General features: G+C 44.4%; 1 protein-coding gene across 2 annotated transcripts in view; it reads left to right on the top strand.

The window, feature by feature from the left end:
* The first annotated feature begins 2,127 nt into the window (after positions 1 to 2,127).
* znf516 (zinc finger protein 516) overlaps positions 2,128 to 21,213 on the top strand; it is a 189,912-nt gene continuing 170,826 nt past the window's right edge. For both annotated transcript variants that reach the window (XM_067981937.1, XM_067981936.1), the window contains exon 1: positions 2,128 to 2,318. The gene's annotated coding sequence lies outside the window, so the exon portion shown is untranslated. The remainder of the gene's footprint in view (positions 2,319 to 21,213) is intronic.

The raw sequence follows: 21,213 nt of genomic DNA, 5'->3' as shown, positions 1-21,213 counted from the left end.
TATATCCTCTCAGTTCTGGTATTATCCTTGTAAATCTTTTTTGCACCTTCTCCAGTGCCTCGATATCCTTTTAGGACCAGGATTGATACCCATGAATTGTCACCTGGGGAGTTCCTAACCTCAACCAGATCATTAGTGCTAGGAGCTATGTAGCAGTCAGATGCTTATCCACAGAAGAGGAAGGGGAAACCCGTGGCAGGTAAGCTATTTTACCCCCTCATCCAACTGCTCTCATACGTCTTCTAGTGGCTAACTCAAGAACTGTGTTGGTAGAGGCTGGAGGCAAGATGCATGCAGATTCTCTTGGCTGGAGAATTGCGCATGATGGTGGGGAGAACTAAAGAGAAGGGTAAGGGGCTTCCAGATGGCACAGTGGGCGACTGTGGTATTAAGCCATACGGAGCTTTGGAGGGGAGGTAGAAATAAAAGGTAGAAAGTAAAGTTCAAAATGTTATCAAATCACAATGGATATAATCATAATAGAGAGAGATGGTTTCAAATCATATGGTGATGCGAGCGCCAAAAAGACAAACATCTGGGTCTAGGACAAAAGCGTTAGAAGTTTGATTATTGAAATGAGTTAATTTAATTTAACAGTGTAGTTTTGCTTACAGGAAAAGCCTGTTGGTGAGTTTTTACCAGTCTTCCAAAGTGATTTTTGGATGGTCTCTCTAGTTTAGCCCCCAGCGCAGTAGCAGATCCCCCTGCATTTGCTGAAAATTCTGTTGTTATACCAAACTGAAGTAACTTTAAATTCAACTTGCAATAAATACATGTAAATATAATTGTTTAATTTTCAGACGATCCCATATACTACAGTATCAAACTTCAAAGGTAAGGCATATTACCTTAGTTTGAGCCATACATTATATGGACTTCAATTAGGACGTTATAAAATAGTGACAGTCAATATCTTCCAACGCAATAGAAAACTTACTGCAGAAGTTTGTTTTAAATTCTGTTGAGGGTTTAATGGGCTGAGAATGTGCTTGATTAGCTTCCTGATGAATAGTAATTATGGCGAGTGCAAGAATTGGCATCAGCTTAAGAATTATGCCAATTCTTCCACTCGCCATAATTACTATTCATCAGGAAGCTAATCAGGCACATTCTCAGCCCGTTATAACTTCAACTAAATTTAAAACAAACTTCTGCAGTAGGTTTTGTATATAAATAATATAAATACCGTGGATCTCCTGCTGTGATACGCAAGAGAAGTTAAGACCAAGGTGAAGTGGAATTAGAAGATTGAGGATCATTGATTCAAGGCGCACAGATGTAATTCAATCCCCATTTTGAAGTTATTTAGAATCATAGGATCATACAGTACAGAAGGAGGCCATTTGGCCCATAGGGAAAGAGCAGGGGAGTGGGATTAATTGGACAGCTCTTTGAAAGAGCTGTCCAATTAATCCCACTCCCCTGCTCTTTGAAAGAGCTGTCCAATTAATCCCACTCCCCTGCTCTTTCCCTATAACCCTGCAATTCTATGTATGTCCGCATTTATAATGTAAACCACCCATGTAAATATGTCACGCTGTAATTACATCCTCCTGCCAGCGGTGGTGCTGCAATCATTATACATTTATAATGGCAAAAAATTGGTAGGAATTGCATGTATTTTAAATAAAAATTTCAGTACACTGTGTATAATCTTAATGCTCCGTTTGTGGTTTAGGATGGATCTGAGCACAATTGTATTTCACTTTTGCAAAGCACTCAAAGGAATGTATTTTAATACATGCCGTTTTTTATATAATATTACAATCCACTGGCTGCTTTTTTCAAAAATAAGCAAATTTAAAAGTCCAACCTCTACAATATTATTAAATCAAAGGATTTATATTTTCAGCGATTAGTAAATGGGCCTTAGCGTTTGGTTGCATTGGCATCGCGCCAAGGCCCAGTTGGAAAAAAAGAAATAGTGCTGTCTCATTAATAGCTGTGTAGTGCTTTACCTAAATTGTCAATGCTGATAGTCAGCGATCAGTGCAGTGGAGGGGCGGGATTTTACTGAACAAGTTGGCTTGACTCACACCCCCTGTCACTTCATTACTCTCCTGCCTGGTTCCAGCGTACGTCACTAATGTAATACAAGAAATTAAACAACAGGGGATCTGTTGTACAATAATCGCTAACTTGTAACCTTCCCCCAGGCATATTCTGTGCAACCGCTGTTTATTTATTTTTTTGGGTAGCATCTTATACCAACAGAAGTGCACGAAAACAATCTACAAAGTTAAATCAAGTCAACGGAACCCAAGACGTGTATTTTTTTTTCTGCATTGGTATGTTTGCTGCTAATACACCGCGCCTCGGTAAGTTGCTGGTGTCTGCATAAAGCAGCGTTTAGCATTTTCAATATGATCATATATAAATGGTATTATAAATGATGATAGGTGCATATATAAAGTGCTTACGTCTTTGAAAATGATGCACACACATACAGACACACACGCACACACAAGCATAGCCAGAATAATACGCACAAGTTGCAATTTTTATTACAATGCACGGAGCTGGGTGATTGGTTGGCGAGGACTATATATATATATATTTACCATAAATCGTAAAGAGGTTTCGTTTCTCTAGAGACAGTTACATATTTAGTGGAGTGGATTTTTTTTTCTTTTTACAAAGGGAGTGATTTGCACAAGCGGTTGTGACTGTGCGAGGAAATTCCTTGATGAAGTGAACTGTAAGTACAATGAGGGCAGATGGAGAAAAAATAAATTAAGAGAGGGAGAGAGATATTTGTGTGTGTGTGTGTGTGTGAGAGAGAAGGGCAAAGAGAGAGGAAGCTGGATTTAGCTGCGTGCATCGGTTCTTTTCTCGGGTGTGCAGCAGTAGGGGTTTTTTTTTTGCACTGAGATTGCTGTTGTTGCTTTGAGGGGACAGCACTGTATATCTGAGTGCGTCTTTGGACACTGATCTTCTCGCTGCTGTTGCAAATGGACAGAGAGTGAGTGAGAGAGAGAGAGAGAGCAGCGCGAGAATGGAACGCGGTCCGGAGCTCGAGCCGCCTTGTTGCCCCTGCGCCGGGGGGTCTCGCGGGGCGCGCGGCAACATCTGTATACACATGAAAGGACTTTGGTGTGGGTGTCAGGAGATTGCCAAAAAAAAACTGTATTGTCTTTCTAAAACTTTGCAATTTTTTAAACTTCGATTTCATTTGTGCAGATGATGGTGAGAAGGAGCGAGTAGGAGTAAACAATCTGCTCTTGATTTACCCTCAGGACAACTGCATTTGCGTTGAGGAATATGTATGTGCAAAAGTTGTATGTGTGTGTTGATAATGTGTTTCCAGGCACATTTGCATTAATAATTCGTATCAGTTTGCTGATAACGTTGCATTGATTTTTTTTTTGGTGTCTGTTTCTTAAGATTTGCAAGCACACCTACACAGTTAAATATATGAAATTATTCTGGGGGTTAAAGCTATAACTGCTGAAGTAACAACCCAATACTCATAGGGAAACTGTAAAGTTCAACGTGAACAAAACTGAAGTTTTGTACATCGCATTCTGACTTTGATCCTTGCCACATTCCTACCTTGTGTTTTGGTTGCCAGTTAGTATATAATAGGCCTTCAATCTGTTTTATTTATGGTAAAGTACCCCAGAAACTACTTTCACATTGAGGACTTAGTTCTTTGGCCTGTATGTGAAATAAAAAGAGCCCAAGAGTTTAAATAAATATATGAATTAATAAATAAATTGATGTATTTCACTGTTTGGGTTACCGAACATTTAGTTTATTAATCATTTCAATGGATGGGGGGAGGTGGAGGAGGGATGCAAATTAACTTTTCATGCAGATGTAAACAAGGCTAAAAAAGCATTTAGCAGCAGTTTACATTGATCCTCATAGAATCATAGAATGGTTACAGCACAGAAGGAGGCCATTCGGACCATCGAGTCCGTGCCGGCTCTATTCAAGAGCAATCCAGCTAGTCCCACTCATCCGCCCTTTCCCCGTAGCCCTGCAAATTTTTTCCCTTGAAGTACTTATCTAATTCCCTTTTGAAAGCCACGATTGAATCTGCCACCACCACCCTTTCAGGCAGTGCATTCCAGATCATAACGACTTGCTGCGTAAAAAAGTTTTTCCTCATGTCGCTTTGGTTCTTTTGCCAATCACCTTAAATCTGTGTCCTCAGTTTCTCGACCCTTCCACCATTGGGAACAGTTTCTCTATCTACTCTGTCTAGACCCTTCATGATTTTGAATACATACCTCTATCAAATCTCCTCTCAACCTTCTCCGCTCCAAAGGAGAACAATCCCAGCTTCTCCAGTCTATCCTTACTAATGCTGTGTGGGTCATAACGACTTAAAAACCTTGTACATGTAGATTTGTTTCTTCAAATTATTTTGGATGAAGCTCATGTGTCGGAATGATGTGTAACTGTTCATTTTTACGTGTTATTGGGGCTTAAATAATGATTGTTGTTGGATTGGCTTGAGCCTGTGTGCTTTGAATCCTTAAAAAATATGACTTTATGTAACAACTGGAACAGATATGCTAAAAGGCATATGTTTCTTATTCACAGTGTACTCTAATAGGCAGGTTAAACTACACAATCTGTGCCAATGTGATGCTGAAACCACTTAGAATCAAAAAGAATGTGTGGTATAACTCAGGCAAGAAGTCACCGAACTTAGTGATTCATGCCAATTAAGGTGTAACTGCAACCTAAATTAAACCAGAGACATGTAAAAACCATAGTCCTGTTTGTAATCTTCCAGGTTTCATTTCCATTGATTTTTTAAAAATTCATTCATGGGATGTGGGCGTCGCTGGCGAGGCCAGCATTTATTGCCCATCCCTAATTGCCCTTGAGAAGGTGGTGATGAGCCGCCTTCTTGAACTGCTGCAGTCCGTGTGGTGAAGGTTCTCCCACAGTGCTGTTAGGAAGGGAGTTCCAGGATTTTGACTCAGCAACGATGAAGGAACGGCGATATATTTCCAAGTCGGGATGGTGTGTGACTTGGAGGGGAATGTGCAGGTGGTGTTCTTCCCAAGTGCCTGCTGCCCTTGTCCTTCTAGGTGGTAGAGGTCGCGGGTTTGGGAGGTGCTGTCGAAGACACCTTGGTGAGTTGCTGCATCCTGTGGATGGTACACACTGCAGCCATGGTGCGCCGGGGGCGAAGGGAGTGAATGTTTAGGGTGGTGGATGGGGTGCCAATCAGTAGTCAGTGTTCTTATGTATAAAACTTCTAAAGCATGTTAGTTTTGTCTCTTTAAAAAGAAATGGCAGCAGCAATGAGTATAACAGTTGGTAAAATAATTCCAGTTAAAAATGACAACTACATAAAATATGGATTATAATCTTTGCTTTATGATATCCCAGTTTAGCCAGTAAGTAGCTGACAGATATAAACCAGGAAGTTCCCAGATTGAGTGAGTTTGCATTCCGTGAAGCTGCTCCATATTGTACAAACTGCTTTGGGTGTGTGGTACTGTGGGCCCTGTTAATAAGATTCAGACAGATTGTGTAATGAACAAGTGAGTTTTAATAACGAGAACAAAGAACTTGCAATTATACAGTGCTTTTCACAGCATCTTAAAGCACTATACAGGCAGTTAAGTACTTTTAAAGTGTGACCACTGCAGCCAATTTGCACAAAGCAAACTCCCACAAACAGCAGTGAATCTGCTTTAGCGATGTTGGTTGAGGAATAAATCTTGGCCAGGACACCAGGTAAACTCCCCTCCCCTTCTCTAAATAGTGACATGGGATCTTTTGTGGCCATCTGAGAGGTTTAACGTCTCATCTGAAAGGCAGTACCTCCGACAATGCAGCACTCCCTCAATGCTACACTAAAGTGTCAGCCAAGATTTTGTGTTCAAGTCTCTGGAGTGGGGCTTGAACTCAAAATCTTCTGACTTAGAGGCAAGAGTGCTACCACTGACCCAAGGCTGACACAAAGATACTCTCCTCTCTTGACAATAGCATGCTGTCTTCTAACTTCTTACTATCTGGAGGATGCAGTCCCTCTAATGCCTGTGGTCTGTGAATAAATATAATGTATTAGTATGGCCCTGTAGCCAGGATAATCCTACAGAGTGAACCAGGAACCAGATTAAGGACGAGGTGATCTGGAATGATTATTGCATGTCTACTTGAAAGACTAAATGGGGTATTAGTGCTCTGATGGAAATAGGAGAGACAATGGCTGTAATTAAACAATGGTTTACACACACACATTTTGATTTGAATTAGTATCATCCTTCTCTGCAGATACTAACATACATGTTCCAGCATAGCAAAATGATAGAAAACCTTTGCAGCATTAACTACATTTTGGAGAGCTTATCTTATCTGTCAGGTGAAGATAGGTAATGTTTAATTTGACATCTGTGACAGTACAGAAAGTTTGCATGGAATGTTTTGTGAAGTTATTGATGTAATAGCACAATGAAAAAAATCTTAAGTGTTCTGCATAATTAACATTCTGATTCCTAAACACTATTGTGGCATCTCCATTATCAGTGCTCTCTAATCATTCACTTTCCCGATTATCCACCAAAGATTTTTGCAAGGCATAGCCTTGTGAGAAAGTACCTCACTGTACCAGCTATTAACATGTAAATTAACATCACAGCACAAGATAGATAAGACTCAATTTGTCTTATTTGTATCATACTTGCCTTAATTCCAGTGCCATGAGTATTTCTGTACTTTTATCCAGAGTGGGGTGTTTGGTGGGGAGGGGGTCCCCTTCACTGTTGTGGATAATGAAGGTTGCACTACATATTTGCGATGGATTTCATCTAATTTTTGTTTAGTGACTTAGAAATTTTGTCGGAAAAAGGGTTGACTCACCAAATCTCACTTTTGCCTCATGCACCCCAAAGTAATCTCTGTGGTACTGGAAAATGCAGATCTGTTACTTGCAGTTTGAAGCTGAGTTTCATTAAATCTGGAACTAATTACTCATTCTTCGACTACTTTACTTTTATTTTTGGTCGTGATTTAATACATCAACGGTGAAATCCAGTCCTGGATCCCACCGAGGTGCGATTTTTTTTTTGGTTTCAGGATTGCCATAAAAAGAGCCAAACGCTTCTGGAAAAAGGAAAGAATAAGTCAGAAGCCGGGTGATCGTAAACCGTTTTGAGATTTATTCAATCTGAAAGTCGGAAATGAAAAGTTTACCATTTTAGGGAATTTAATCCGTCCTTGCTTCTCTCTTGATGCTCATTATTGGGCTTGTCATGCCACAAAGTACAGCACCTACTGCTTTTGGAAGTTTTTAAAAAAAAAATGTGGTTCAGTACCTGACTGAGAGTAAAGATGTTAAAAGAAAAACCATGAAAATCTAAAACCTGTAATAATAGCAGGGACAAAAAAAAGGAGATGCACAGCAGGTTGAAAAGCATATGGGAGAGAAAGATAGATTAACATTTCAGGTGTACTTCATCAAAACAGGGGTAGATATTTAGAAATGGAGATATTTTTATTTTCTCACTGAGAAGCAGGAACAGACACTTGTCCTGTGGAGTATAGTACCTATAAATATATACAGTGATATTTTTGGTTTATTCCTTTAATAACTTTTTAAAAATTAATAATTATTTAATGTACCAGACTGATCAACTGGAGTATTTTCCATAATCAGCTTTTTAAACAAAAATCTGCTGCAATGTGTAGTTTGAAATCGGATTATAAGCTGTTCTAAATTTCAGTGATAAGTTAATTCTCTAACTCCCAAAGCATACCCCTGTAATGAATGTACTGGTGAGCCTTTTCTAGTCTGTAGACAGACATGAAAGAGGACCTCAGGATGCTTGCTTGTAACGTGCTAGCGTCAGATTTTCAGACTTCAGTGACCCTATCTTATTTGGGTAATTTTTAAAAAAAATCTGCAGAATGTGTTCCAGTCAAAAAAGCTGACTTGCATTAAAATGGGTCACACAAAGTTATATTTCATTAAAAAAACCACAGTTAGTATTGATTCATGTTTTCTGTTAGAAATGTTAATTTAATATTTCTTATGAAATTCATGGACATTCTGCATTTTACACATTTTTATAAATACTCAAATCGATTGGCTTTTCTGTCCGAAAGTACAGACATAAAGGGCCTGATTTTAGCAGGCCTGCGGGTTTCCTGCGGGTTGGGTTTCGGGAGCGTGGCCTCCGCGCCCGTTGAAATTAGTGGGTTGCCTGCGCGATCGTCGCAGGCAACACACTAATAGGAATCAATTACCTGCTCCTCCGGGCTCCGCGCTGCTGGTCTGCGCGTCGGGCGGGCTGCGCATGCGGAGTACGATCTGTCAGCTGGAGGCTCTCCAGTTAAAGGGGCAGTCCTCCACTGAGAGATGCTGCAACCAATGGAACAAATTACAGCATGGAGCAGCCCAGGGGGAAGGCTGCTCCCAGTTTAATGATGCCTCACCCCAGGTATCATCAGATGGGGTGCGGAGGAGGGGGAGGACAGAGATCTTCCACCCGGCGGGTGGGAGGAAGCGGCCTGCCTCTGCCACCAAGAAGGCCTGGCTCGAGGTGGCAGAGGTGGTCACCTGCGCCACCAACATATTGCCCACCTGCAGACAGTGCAGGAGGCGCTGCAATGACCGCAGTAGGTCAGCCACAGTGAGAACACAAAGTCTTTCCCCTACACTCCGTCTGTCACAACACTGCCCCCACCCCACATCTCCTTCGGCACCGCCAACACTACTCTGTCACATCACCCTTCATACCCACTTAAACCCCATCCTCATCTTACCTCCACCTACTCACCTCGCCAGTACTCATCCTGCCACTAACACGCAACCCAATCCTCATACAATCTCATGGCTCTATCCCATACTCACCCTCTCGTGCATCTCCCTCACGGCCAGCCTCACTCAACCTGCCACCACCTGTGCTGCAGCCACAGGGCATGCATCACATATGTGCAGTAGGCAGCGTAAGGCAAACGTGTCGTGAGCATGAAGGGGATGCACAAGGGTGTCGGAGGGTTTGCCATGGGTGTTACCTATATTGAATTTCAGAGCAACAAACATCACACAATATATTGGCACCACCACTGCCATGTCTCCGCGAATCCTGTCTGTTGTGTCCAATAATGCCCGCTCCTGGGTATCACTATGAGGACCCACCACTGATGCCACCCATCGTGTTACTGCAGAGTAGGTGCAGGTGTATTTGCAGGGCTCTTCCGCGCAGACGACTGAGAGACATCGGCGGTGTACCCGGCTGCACCCTGGAAGGATGCGGAGGAGAAGTTGTGGAGGGCAGTGGTGACTTTGGCAGTGACAGGTAAGCAGTTGGTGCTGGGGTCAGCCAGGAGCAGCTCGGCATGAAAGAGCCTGCAGATCTCCACGACTACATGTCGAGCGAATCTGCGCCTCCGTGTGCACTGCTGCTCGGAGAGGTCCGAGGAGCTGCGCCTCGGTCTGTGGACCCTGTGGCCTCTGCGATGCGTCTCTCTCTGCGGTAGCCCTCCCTCCTGCAGGTGGGCGTGCAACAACACCGTGTTGGGGGGATCCACGTCTCTGCGGCGGACGGCGTGGACTGCGAGGCTGCTGGGGCTGGTCATGCTGTTCGTCCTCCGAGGGTGTCCACGCACCACCCATCTGGCAGGTGTTGGTCTGAGGGGTTGTGCAGGGTAGGTGGGTGGTTCCTTGGACTGGGGCTGCGGTTTCGTGTCGGTCTGTCCTCTGGCTTGGCGGGGGGTGGTGGAGGGCAGGGGTTGCCCTATGTGACGCGGTGGCCTCCTGCGTGGGTGAGGGCTCTCCCCCGTGGAGTGCACCTTGGCAGCTGCCACAGGCTGCTGGCTGCAACACGCCTGGTTGGAGAGAGACTGTTTCCCCCAGTGTGGGAAACACTCTGCCATGAAGGTGAAATCCCACACTTCCTCTTTTGACAGCTGATTCAGCTCATTAACTGACCTCAACAAGCAAGGTAAGTACTCTCAAGTGGAACCCCGCTGGCTTTAATTGCCTGCGGGATTCGCACCAGCGGGGGCCACGCACGCAGCCCCGCACGTCATCGGGGAACCCGGAAGTGGTCGGGATCGCGGCGCGATCGGATCACGTGACCGGATATCGGGATTTTCGGGGCCCCCCCGCTGGAAACCCGCAGGAAACCCGACGCTAAAATCGAGCCCAAAGTATATTCGGGTAGGAGCAGGTTGCACAAAAAAAGCTCCTTTTAACAAGGAGAGCATATGCTTGAATGGAAATACTGGGCAGCCCATCTGAAAGCATGTTTAGTGCGTGAGGTACAGAGATAACTCAAAAGAGGAAATGAGTTGTTTTAGGAGCTTTGTAGTGCAGTGATTTAAGGACTCTAATATTGTTTTGTTCAAACGTTCTTTAAGCAATTAAGTAATTGCAATATTGCAACTGAAATTCCTTATTTTTTTCCTCCTAAAAATGAGTAAGGCGTCCTTTTTCCGTGAGAGTAACCAACTTCCAACGAAATCACTGAAATATGCCATTTCGAAATGTAGGTTGTCCTGCACGCCCAGCAGAAATCGGGCAGGTGAGTAGGGCAGTTACAAAACGAGCGGGTTACTTACCCGCTTAGATCCCGACCTTTTCCGATATTAAACAGCAGGGTTTTGCAGGGGGTTGAGGCAGCCGCTTAAAGCAGGCGGGAGCCTCATATATTTATGCAAATTGTGGTCCTGTTACGTCAAGCGGACCCCAATGCAGTTTTAGTCAGGGTCTGAGCTTTCCCGCTAGGCAGCTGCAGGTCTGCAGATGGAAGAGGCCCCTTCAGGTGTCAGCCGTGGATCAGTTGGTAGCACTCTCGTCTTTGGCTCCGTAGTTCCACTTCAGAGGCTCGAGTACAAAATCCAGTGCAGTACTGAGAGAGTGCAGCACTGTCGGAGGTGCCGTCTTTCGGATGAGACATTAAAACGGGGCCTTAGAGGGCAGACGTCAAAGATCCCATGGCACTATTTCAAAGACGAGCAGGGGAGTTCTCCCTGGTGACCTGGCCAATATTGATCCCTCACTAAAAACAGATTATCTAGTCATTATCTCATTGCTGTTTGTGGGAGCTTGCTGTGCGCAAATTAGCTGCCGCCTTTCCTACATTACAACAGCGACTACACTTCAAAAAAAGTACTTCATTGGCTGTGAAGCGCTTTGGGATGTCTGTTTTAGGGCCAGAAGGAACAGGAGTGCTCCACCATGCCCACAATAGGCTTCTTGTGCCTTAACTACCCCAGCCCTGCCCCATTCCCTTCCACGAGACCCTCCCGGAACCCCCTCCCCACCACTCACTTGGAACCGGCGTGATTGGGCCAGGAGGGAAATGGACCGGCGGCATTTAAATGGGGCCTGGCCGCAGTCTCCAGCTGCCTCTGCTGGGTGGGGAATTAACTGCATGGAGGGGTTTCCCACCAGAAACCCACTCCCTGTCAAAATCCGCCCAGTACTGTTTTTGTTAGCGGCAGTTACTCATGATGCATCTGCACTAACGATCTATTACTGCTTTTTAAACAACTAATGAACCACTTAACCAGTATAAATTTGTTAATCCCACAGTGGAGTGCGAAATTGTAATTGAGAACGGCTCAATGCCAACAGAAAATATATTGTTTTAGTAACAAGAAGCTACAAGTCCTTATCAACTCTGTAACGGAGCATTGTGAGGAGATTTTTGGCAGATCTGGCAACGTCTCGATTTTAAAATTCTCATCCTTGTTTTCAAATCTCTCTCTTTCGTCCCTCTCTATCTCTGTAACCTCCTTCAGTCCTACAACCCTCTGAGATCTCGGCGCTCCTCCAATTCTGCCCTCTTGTGCATTCCCGATTTTAATCACCCCACCGTTGGCGGCTGTACCTTCAGCTGCCTAGGCCCTAAGCCCTGGCATTCCCTCCCTAAACCTCTCCGCCCATCTACCTCTCTCTCCTCCTTTAAGACACTCCTTAAAACCTACCTCTTTTGGTCATCTGTTCCAGTATCTCCTTATGTGGCTCGGTGTCAAGTTTTCTTTTGATAATCGCTCCTGTGGAGCGCCTTGGGACGTTTTACTACTTTAAAGGTGCTATATAAATACAAGTTGTTGTTGTTGCTGGAGGGTGACATTGGATGAAGAAACTGTGAGAACCACTATATAGCAAACCAGTCGCTGATCTGCCCTAAATTAAGCACTGACCTGCCAAAAACTATCAAGAAAGATTGAATAGGCTGGGGCTCTTTTCTCTAGAAAAGAGAAGGCTGAGGGGTGACCTGATAGAGGTCTTTAAAATTATGAAGGAGTTTGATTGGGTAGATGTAGAGAAAATGTTTCCTCTTGTGGGGGAGTCCAAAATTAGGAGCCATAAATATAAGATAGTCACTAATAAATCCAATAGGGAATTCAGGAGAAACTTCTTTACCCAGAGAGTGGTTAGAATGTGGAATCGCTTCCACATGGAGGACCTGAGGTGAATAGCATAGATGCATTTAAGGGGAAGCTGGGAGGGAGAAAGGAATAGAAGAATATCTAGATAGGATGCGATGAAGAGGGGTGGGAGGAGGCTCGTGTAGAGCATAGTCACCGGCATAGACCAGTTGGGCCGAAAGGCCTGCTTCTGTGATGTACATGCTATGTAATTCTATGTAATTAATGATGAAACAATCAATTCTATTTCATTTTATTCTTCTCTTCACTATACTGGAAGATAATAAGCCAGAAATAAATAAGGAGGAAAGAGCAGAAAATTGGAGGAAAAAAATAAATTTAAAAATCGCTGTTAACTCTCAATAACAGGGCATGAAGCCACACTTGCCATTAACGTTAACCATGAAAGGCTAATGTTGGGGGGAAGAAAGGAACCAAAGTAGAATAATTTCCTACATTACAACAATGACTACGCTTCAAAAGTACTTCCTTGGTTGTAAAGTGCTTTGGGACGTCCTGAGATCATGAAAGGCTCTATATAAATGCAAGTTCTTTCTTTTCTTTCTTAGAGACACACCCACGTGCTTCACATTCGTATACTAATCGAGGCCCTGGAGTAATTTTGAAGGTGCAATTTCTCACCTTGGAGTTTAGATAACAGATACAAATCATTTTAGTGCATGCCCTGAACCTTTCTACAATATTGCTGCATTATGTTCTACATGTTCTACATGTAACCAAAACAGAGTATACTTCAGCTGTGGTGATGTTTTCATTTCTCAGTACAATTGATCTTTAGAACACAAAAAACTGAATTTAATGAAGGTTTTAAGTTACAGATTGTGAAACGGTTGTTGTTCCTTGTGCTTTTGTGTGGCTTCTGAAGTAAAATGGCAGGATATTGGCTTCCCGCTCAAAACACGTGCTTGATGTCAAAAGCTCTTCCTGAGGCATCAGAAACAATTTGGTCATATTGTACCAGTCAGTCAAGGAAATTGGTAATGCCATGGATAGAGACATACGTCTTAGACGTTAAACCGAGGCCTCGTCTGCCCTCTCAGATGGACGTAAAAGATCCCATGACACTATTTCTCCCCGGTGTTTTGACCGATATTTATCCCTCAACCAACATCACTAAAAAACAGATTATCTGGTCATTATCACATTGCTGTTTGTGGGACCTTGCTGTGCACAAATTGGCTGCCGCGATTCCTACTTTGCAACATTGACTACACTTCAGAAAGTACTTTATTGGCTGTAAAGCACATTGGGACGTCCTGAAAGGCGCTGTATAAATGCAAGTTATTTTTTTATTTTTTTACTTCTATGCCTGGAGGAACAGCTTCATACAAATTAGACAGCAAAGATAAGGTATGATTCAAATTAGAAGTGGGTAGTGAGTGTGTTCCAGATTTATTTGAGATAACGGATGTAGTTGTTTGATTTTAATGATAACTACCATTTTAATGCAGTTTGAGAAAGTCTTAAGCCCAGCACAAGAATATTGCATGGCTTCTGAAAATTCAAGCTGTAATTTCATGTAATTCATATCATTTCCTCTGGGCTTTCATGGAACTGATCTAAACCGATGGACAAAACTGGCTCATACTATTACGAAGATTGAGAGCAGAAATAAATATATAAAATAAACATATTTATTTCTGGCTTATTATCTTCCAGCATAGTTTCTCCATTAATTACTTAGAATTATGTAGAATGTACAGCACAGAAACAGGCCATTCGGCCCAACTGGTCCATGCCAGTGTTTATTCTCCATACGAGCCTCCTCCCACCTCTTTTCATCTAACCCTATCAGCGTATCCTTCTATTCCTTTCTCTCTCATGTATTTATCTTGCTTCCCCTTAAATGCATCTATGTAAAGAAGTTTCTCCTGAATTCCCTATTGGATTTATTAGTGACTGTCTTATATTTATGGCCTCTGGTTTTGGACTCCCCCACAAGTGGAAACATCTTCTCTACGTCTACCCTATCAAACCCTTTCATAATCTTAAAGACCTCCATCAGGTCACCCCCTCAACCTTCTCTTTTCTAGAGAAAAGAGCCCCAGCCTGTTCAATCTTTCCTGATAGGTATAACCTCTCAATTCTGGTATTAGGAAAAAAACTCCATTAACAAGTTACATTATAATACAATGTTCATAAACCGTGGTGACTAATGTAACACAAGGATCAAACAGACCCAAAGCAATAAGCTTACGTGCACTTGGTTGGAGAATAAGATATGACTATTGTCGTAAGCTAATTGAAAACACTGATATATTTCTTATGTGACTGACGATGTCTATTGTATGCCTTTTTTCATTCAGATAGGCATACTTTTAGTAATTCTCTATAGTGGAGCTGCTTATTTTATTCCAATATACAATACCATATTTGCTTAATTACAACCAGGTGATTCTGTATTCTCTCAACAATGTACTGACAAATCCCCCTCTCCCCTTTACTCTCTAGCTGTAGTCAAATCATGTTTTTTTTGAGTCATGAGTTTTATTTTCTCAGATTTGGAGGCTCTTTGGGATTTTTAACCACGCAATAAATTCTGTAAGGTAGACAATTAACATACCCTTCTTCATAGCATTTTAGTTACAAATATAAATAGAACTAAGCCTCTTGTCCGCAAAAGTCTAGTTCTATTATTTCTCCTTCCTTAACCTCCGTTGATCAAGCACAGTTTCTGGTTGAGTGTCTTTTTATATCAGCTCGACGAATGTTGAATCCATGGAGAATTTGACTCGTGTTTACGACTATAAATTACGTAAAGTAGCCATTTTGAATTGGTGGCAGATTTTTAAAAAATGGCCTCAGACTAGAAGCCTATTTGGAAGAGGTGGAGTAGGTGAGCAATTCTGGCCTCTTGCGCTTCCCCGATTTTAATCGCTCCACCATTGGCGGCTGTGCCTTCAGCTGCCTGGGCCCTAAACTCTGGAATTCCCTCCCTAAACCTCTCTGCCTCTCCACCTCTCTCTCCTCCTTTAAGATGCTCCTTAAAACCTACCTCTTTGATCAAGCTTTTGGTCACCTGTCCTAATATCTCCTTATGTGGCTCGGTGTCAAATTTTGTCTGATGACGCTCATGTGAAGCGTCTTGGGGACGATTTTATTACGTTTTAGGCGCTATGTAAATGCAAGTTGCTGTTGTTGCGTCAGTGGCCAACTGAGCTCTGATGATAAATTACTAGCACTGCAATGTGTAACCACTGTTGGCATAAAGGCTCCTACCCTGGATCGTTCTCCTTTGCAGTGCGCTTCTTTCTCACAACTTATCGGCCTAGAGATTCGATTGTGCCTGAAAACGCACGTGTAGAGGGCAGGGCCGCGCAGGATGTCACAGGTGCCAGCTCGCCAGAGGGCGAGATCACATACTAGCTCTGCTGCAGAGGACTGAGATGCTGACTTTGAAGGCCCAGGTTACCAGGAAATGCACGCAATTTCTCAGAACATGAAGGGGTCCAGTTCCAACTTGCGGTGGTGCTTTGCTGCAGAGCATGGAGACCATTCTGTCCAACATAGACCAAGTGGTCATCTCCATGAACACAAGAGTAACGACCACCATGATGGAGCCTCCGCTACCAGTTCTGACAGCTCATACTGCTGCCATGGAAGCTCAGATGGCTACTATCTTGGCTCTGGGCACAGCATTGCCGGGGGCTTTCATACCGTCACATCACTCCTGCACCCTGTTCTCGCACGGAGCCGTAGGAGTGCTGAGGTGCAGTCCCAGGAGAGTGGCCTTGGCTCCATGGGAGAGGCAACTGTTGTCCTCTCTCAGGATGACAGCCCGCCTGCTCCCCTGCCACCAGATGCCAGGCTGATGATGGGGAGCACCCAAGGCAATATGGGTGCAATCTATGGCACCTTGGACCTTGGGAAAGCCTGCAGTGTGGGGAAAGCCTAGTGCTCTCTCATCCTGCTTCACTTTGTCCATTGGGAATGTGATGTAGCTGTTCCGCTCGGAGAACTCCCTGATGTGGTGTCGCACTGCAAACTGGGAGGTATCGCTGGTGTCATCTGCTGCAGCCTGGAAGGAGCTGGTTGCATTAAAGTTAAAGGCCATGGTGACCGTGAAAGCCACAGGCAGTGATGTCCTTGGCCTGGTTTGAAAGTCCAGTTGTGGCTGCAACAAGTGACATAGCTCGATGACAGCCTCCTTGGTGAAGGACCACACTTAATTTGGATTTTGGAGTTCAGCATACCAGGAACAGAAACAACAGACAAAGTAAGTCATGGAAAAAAGTGCTATGAGGAAGGATAAGAACAGTGGTAACAATGAAGGCTGCATCTAATTTTCCACCACCATTCATGAATCCATCCTCTAACATAATCATAGTATTATAGTAGGTACAGCACAGGAGAAAGCCATTCGGCCCATCGTGTCTGTGCCGGTTCTTTGAAAGAGCAGATCGGTTTCAGATGAATTTGAATGTTGAGGAGACTGGAATATGGATAAATGAGATATAAATTGCCACTAACTCAAGCATATTGTGCTCTCACCTCATTTCACTGTAAATTTGGCCACATCCAGTGTATTTTGTACAGCAAGTGATCAGAGCGCCAAATCTTTGAATTGCTCTAAGTTTATGGCAGCCCTTGCTCTTCGATCAATTCGGAGACAAGCGAGAGCAGCTGAGGTAGCGGAGCAGAGAGGGAGCGGCCCATAATAAGGCGGGCGGCAGAGCAGAGGCGAGGGAGCGGCCCATAATAAGGCGGGAGTCAGAGGCCCGAGAGCAGGTGAGGCAGCAGAGCAGAGGAGAGGGAGCGGCCCATTAAAAGGCGGGAGTCGGAGGCCCGAGGGCAGGTGAGGCGGCAGAGCAGAGGAGAGGGAGCGGCCCATAAGAAGGCGGGAGTCGGAGGCCTGAGAGCAGGTGAGGCGGCAGAGCAGAGGAGAGGGAGCGGCCCATAAGAAGACAGGAGTCGGAGGCCCGAGAGCAGGTGAGGCGGCAGAGCAGAGGAGAGGGAGCGCGAGCGTCAGGGAGAGAGAAAGAAGAAACCCAAAGTGACGTCAGCACAAGGGAAAGAGCTGACTGTTAAGTAGCTGGTGAGTATTTATTTTAAATCTTTAGTTTATATTCAGTTAAGTTTAGTTAATAATCTAATAAATCGAGGCATGGCAGGGCACCTCAGACCCGTCGAATGCATATCTTGTGCCATGTGGGAACTCCAAGACGCTTCCCGTGTCCTGGACAACCACATGTGCAGGAAGTGTCATCAGCTGGAGGAGCTCGAGCTCCGGGTCTCGGAGCATGAGCAGCAGCTGGCGTCACTGCAGTGTACCCGCGAGGCTGAGAGCTACGTGGATAGCACGTTTCAGGAGGTGGTCACCCCACAGCTTAAGAGAATGCAGGCAGAGAGGGACTGGGTGACCGCCAGACAGACAAGGAGGACCAGGCAGGCAGTGCAGGAGTGCCCTGATCGCATCTCACTCTCTAACCAGTGTTCAGTACTGGTGAGGGAGAGGGTTCCCCTGGGGAGTGCAGTCAGAGCCAAGTCCACAGCACCATGGGTGGCTTAACTGTACAGGGGGGAGGAGAAAGGTCAGGAGAGCAATAGTGATAGGGGATTCTATAGTTAGAGGAACAGGCAGGCGTTTCTGTGGCCGCAGAAGTGATTCCAGGATGGTATGTTGCCTCCTTGGTGTCAGGGTCAAGGATGTCACTGGGCGGCTGCAGAACATTCTGGAGGGGGAGGGTGAACAGTTGGAGGTCGTGGTCCATATCAGTACCAATGACACTGATAGAAAGAGGGGTGAGTCCTGCAGGCAGATTTTAAGGAGTTAGGAAAGAGATTAAGAAGCAGGACCTCAAAGGTAGTAATCTCCGGATTACTCCCGGTGCCATGCTCTAGTGAGTATAGAAATAGGAGGATAGAGCAGATGAATGCGTGGCCGGAGAGATGATGCAGGAGGGAGGGCTTCAGATTCCTGGGGTATTGGGACCATTTCTGTGGGAGATGGGACCCGTACAGGCCAGACAGGTTGCACCTCAACGCAGCTGGGACCAGTGTCCTCGCGGGGAGGTTCACTAGTACTTTGAGGGGGGGGTGCGTTTAAACTAAATTGGCAGGGGGATGCGCACCAGGATGTAGCTTTGGAAAGGAGAAACAAGGTGCACAAAGGATCGGGGAAGATAGATAGCACTAGAGCAAGAAATAGTACGGTAGTAGATGGGATCAGCCTAAGAGAGAATACAAGAAAGTCTAAGATAGGTTTACAGTGCATGTGTGTAAACGCACGAAGCGTGGTAAACAAGGTTGGTGAGCTGCAGGCGCAATTAGCCACATGAGAATATGATGTGGCGATAGCGGCGATCTGGCTCAAAAAAGGGCGGGATTGGGTACTAAATATCCCTGGATACAAGGTGTTCAGGAAAGATAGGGAAGGGAAGAAAGGAGGGGTGGTGGCAGTATTGATTAAGGAGAATATTGCAGTACTGGAGAGAGAGGATGTCCTGGAGGGGTCAACGACAGAATCTATTTGCTTAGAGTTAAGAAACAATAGAGGTGCCATTACAATACTGGGTATATTCTATAGGCCACCAACTAGTGGGAAGGAGATAGAGGAGCAAATTTGCAGGGAAATTACAGAGAGGTGCAAAAGCCATCGAGTAGTGATAATGGGGGACTTCAACTATCCTAATATAGACTGGGATAGTAATAGTGTAAAGGGCAAAGAGGGGGAGGAATTTTTGATGTGTGTTTAGAACTTCCTTGACCAGTACTTTTCCGGCCCAATGAGGAAGGAGGCATTGCTGGATTTGGTTCTTGGGAATGAGACGGGCCAAGTGGAGCAAGTGTCAGTGGGGGAGCATTTAGGGAGCAGCGGTCATAGTACCATAAGGTTTAGTATAGCTATGGAAAAGGACACGGACCACTCTAAAGTAAAAAAACTCAATTCGAGGAGGGCCAATTTCAGTAGGATGAGAACTGATCTCGCCCGGGTGAATTGAAATCAAAGATTGGCAGGCAAAACTGTTATTGAACAATGAGCGGCCCTTAAAGAGGAGATGGTTCAGGTACAGTCTAGGCACATTCCCACGAGGGAGAAAGGTAGGGCAATTAAAGCCTGAGCCCCCTGGATGACAAAAGAGATAGAGAGTAAGATGAAGCAGAAAAAAGGGGCATATGACAGATGTCAGGTTGATAACACAAGTGAGAACCAAGCAGAATATAGAAAGCTCAGAGGGGAAGTGAAAAAGGAAATGAGGGTCAAAGAGAGAGTTTGAGAATAGACTGGCAGCCAACATAAAAGGGAATCCAAAAGTCTTCTATAGGCATGTAAACAGTAAACGGGTAGTAAGAGGAGAGGTGGGACCGATTAGGGACCATAAAGGAGATCTATTCATGGAGGCAGAGTGCATGGCTGAGGTACTAAATGAGTACTTTGCATCTGTACTTTACCAAGGAAGAACATACTGCCAGAGTCTCAGTAAAGGAAGAGGTAGTTGAGATACTGGATGGGCTATTAATTGATAAAGAGGAGGTACTAGAAAGGCTATCTGTACTTAAAGTCGATAAGTCACCCGGTCCAGATGGGATGCATCCTAGGCTGCTGAGGGAAGTAAGGGTGGAAATTGCAGAGGTACTGGCCATAACCTTCCAAACATCCTTAGATATGGGGGTGGTGCCAGAGGACTGGAGAATTGCAAATGTTACACCCTTGTTCAAAAAAGGGTGTAAGGATAAACCCAGCAACTATAGGCCAGTCAGTTTAACCTCGGTGGTGGGGAAACTTTTAGAAATAATGATCCGGGACAGAATTAGCAGTCACTTGGACAAGTGTGGATTGATTAGGGAAAGCCAGCACGGATTTGTTAAAGGCAAATCGTGTCTTGGTTGAGTTTTTTGATGAGGTAACAGAGAGGGTAGATGAGGGCAATGCGGTTGATGTGGTGTATATGGACTTTCAACAGACGTTTGATAAAGTGCCACATAATAGGCTTGTCATCAAGATTGAAGCCCATGGAATAAAGGGGCAGTAGCAGCATGGACACAAGATTGGCTAAGTAACAGGAAGCAGAGAATAGTGGTGAACAGTTGTTTTTTGGATTGGAGAGAGGTGTACAGTGGTGTTCCCCAGGGGTCGGTACTAGGACCATTGCTTTTCTTGATATATATTAATGACTTGGACTTGGGTGTACAAGGCACAATTTCAAAATTTGCAGATGACACAAAACTTGGAAGGGTAGTAAACAGTGAAAAGGATAGTGATAGACTTCAAGAGGATATAGACAGGCTGGTGGAATGGGCGGACACGTTGTAGATGAAATTTAATGCAGAAGTGATACATTTCGGTAGGAAATATAAACTAGAGGCAATATAAACTAGAGGACACAATTCTAAAAGGGGTACAGGAACAGAGAGATATGGGGGTATATGTGCACAAATCGTTGAAAGTGGCAGGACAGGTTGAGAAAGTGGTTAAAAAAGCATTCGGGATCCTGGGCTTTATAAATAGAGGCGTAGAGTACAAAAGCAAGGAAGTCATGATGAACCTTTATAAAACACTGGTTCGACCACAACTGGAGTATTGTGTCCAGTTCTGGGCACCGCACTTTAGGAAAGATGTGAAGGCCTTAGAGAGGGTGCAGAAAAGATTTACTAGAATGATTCCAGGGATGACGGACTTTAGTTATGTGCATAGACTGGAGAAGCTGGGATTGTTCTCCTTGGTACAGAGAAGGTTGAGAGGAGATTTGATAGAGGTATTTAAAATCATGAAGGGTCTAGACAGAATAGATAGAGAGAAATTGTTCCCATTGGCAGAAGAGTCAACAACCAGAGGACATAGATTTAAGTTGATTGGCAAAAGAACCAAAGGTGACATGAGGAAAAGCTTTTTTACACAGC

The sequence above is a fragment of the Heptranchias perlo genome, chromosome 3 (assembly GCF_035084215.1).
Source record: "Heptranchias perlo isolate sHepPer1 chromosome 3, sHepPer1.hap1, whole genome shotgun sequence".
Lineage (NCBI taxonomy): Eukaryota > Metazoa > Chordata > Chondrichthyes > Hexanchiformes > Hexanchidae > Heptranchias > Heptranchias perlo.
The sequence above is the reverse complement of the archived record's forward strand: the minus strand, read 5'-3'. Positions and strand labels throughout refer to the sequence as shown.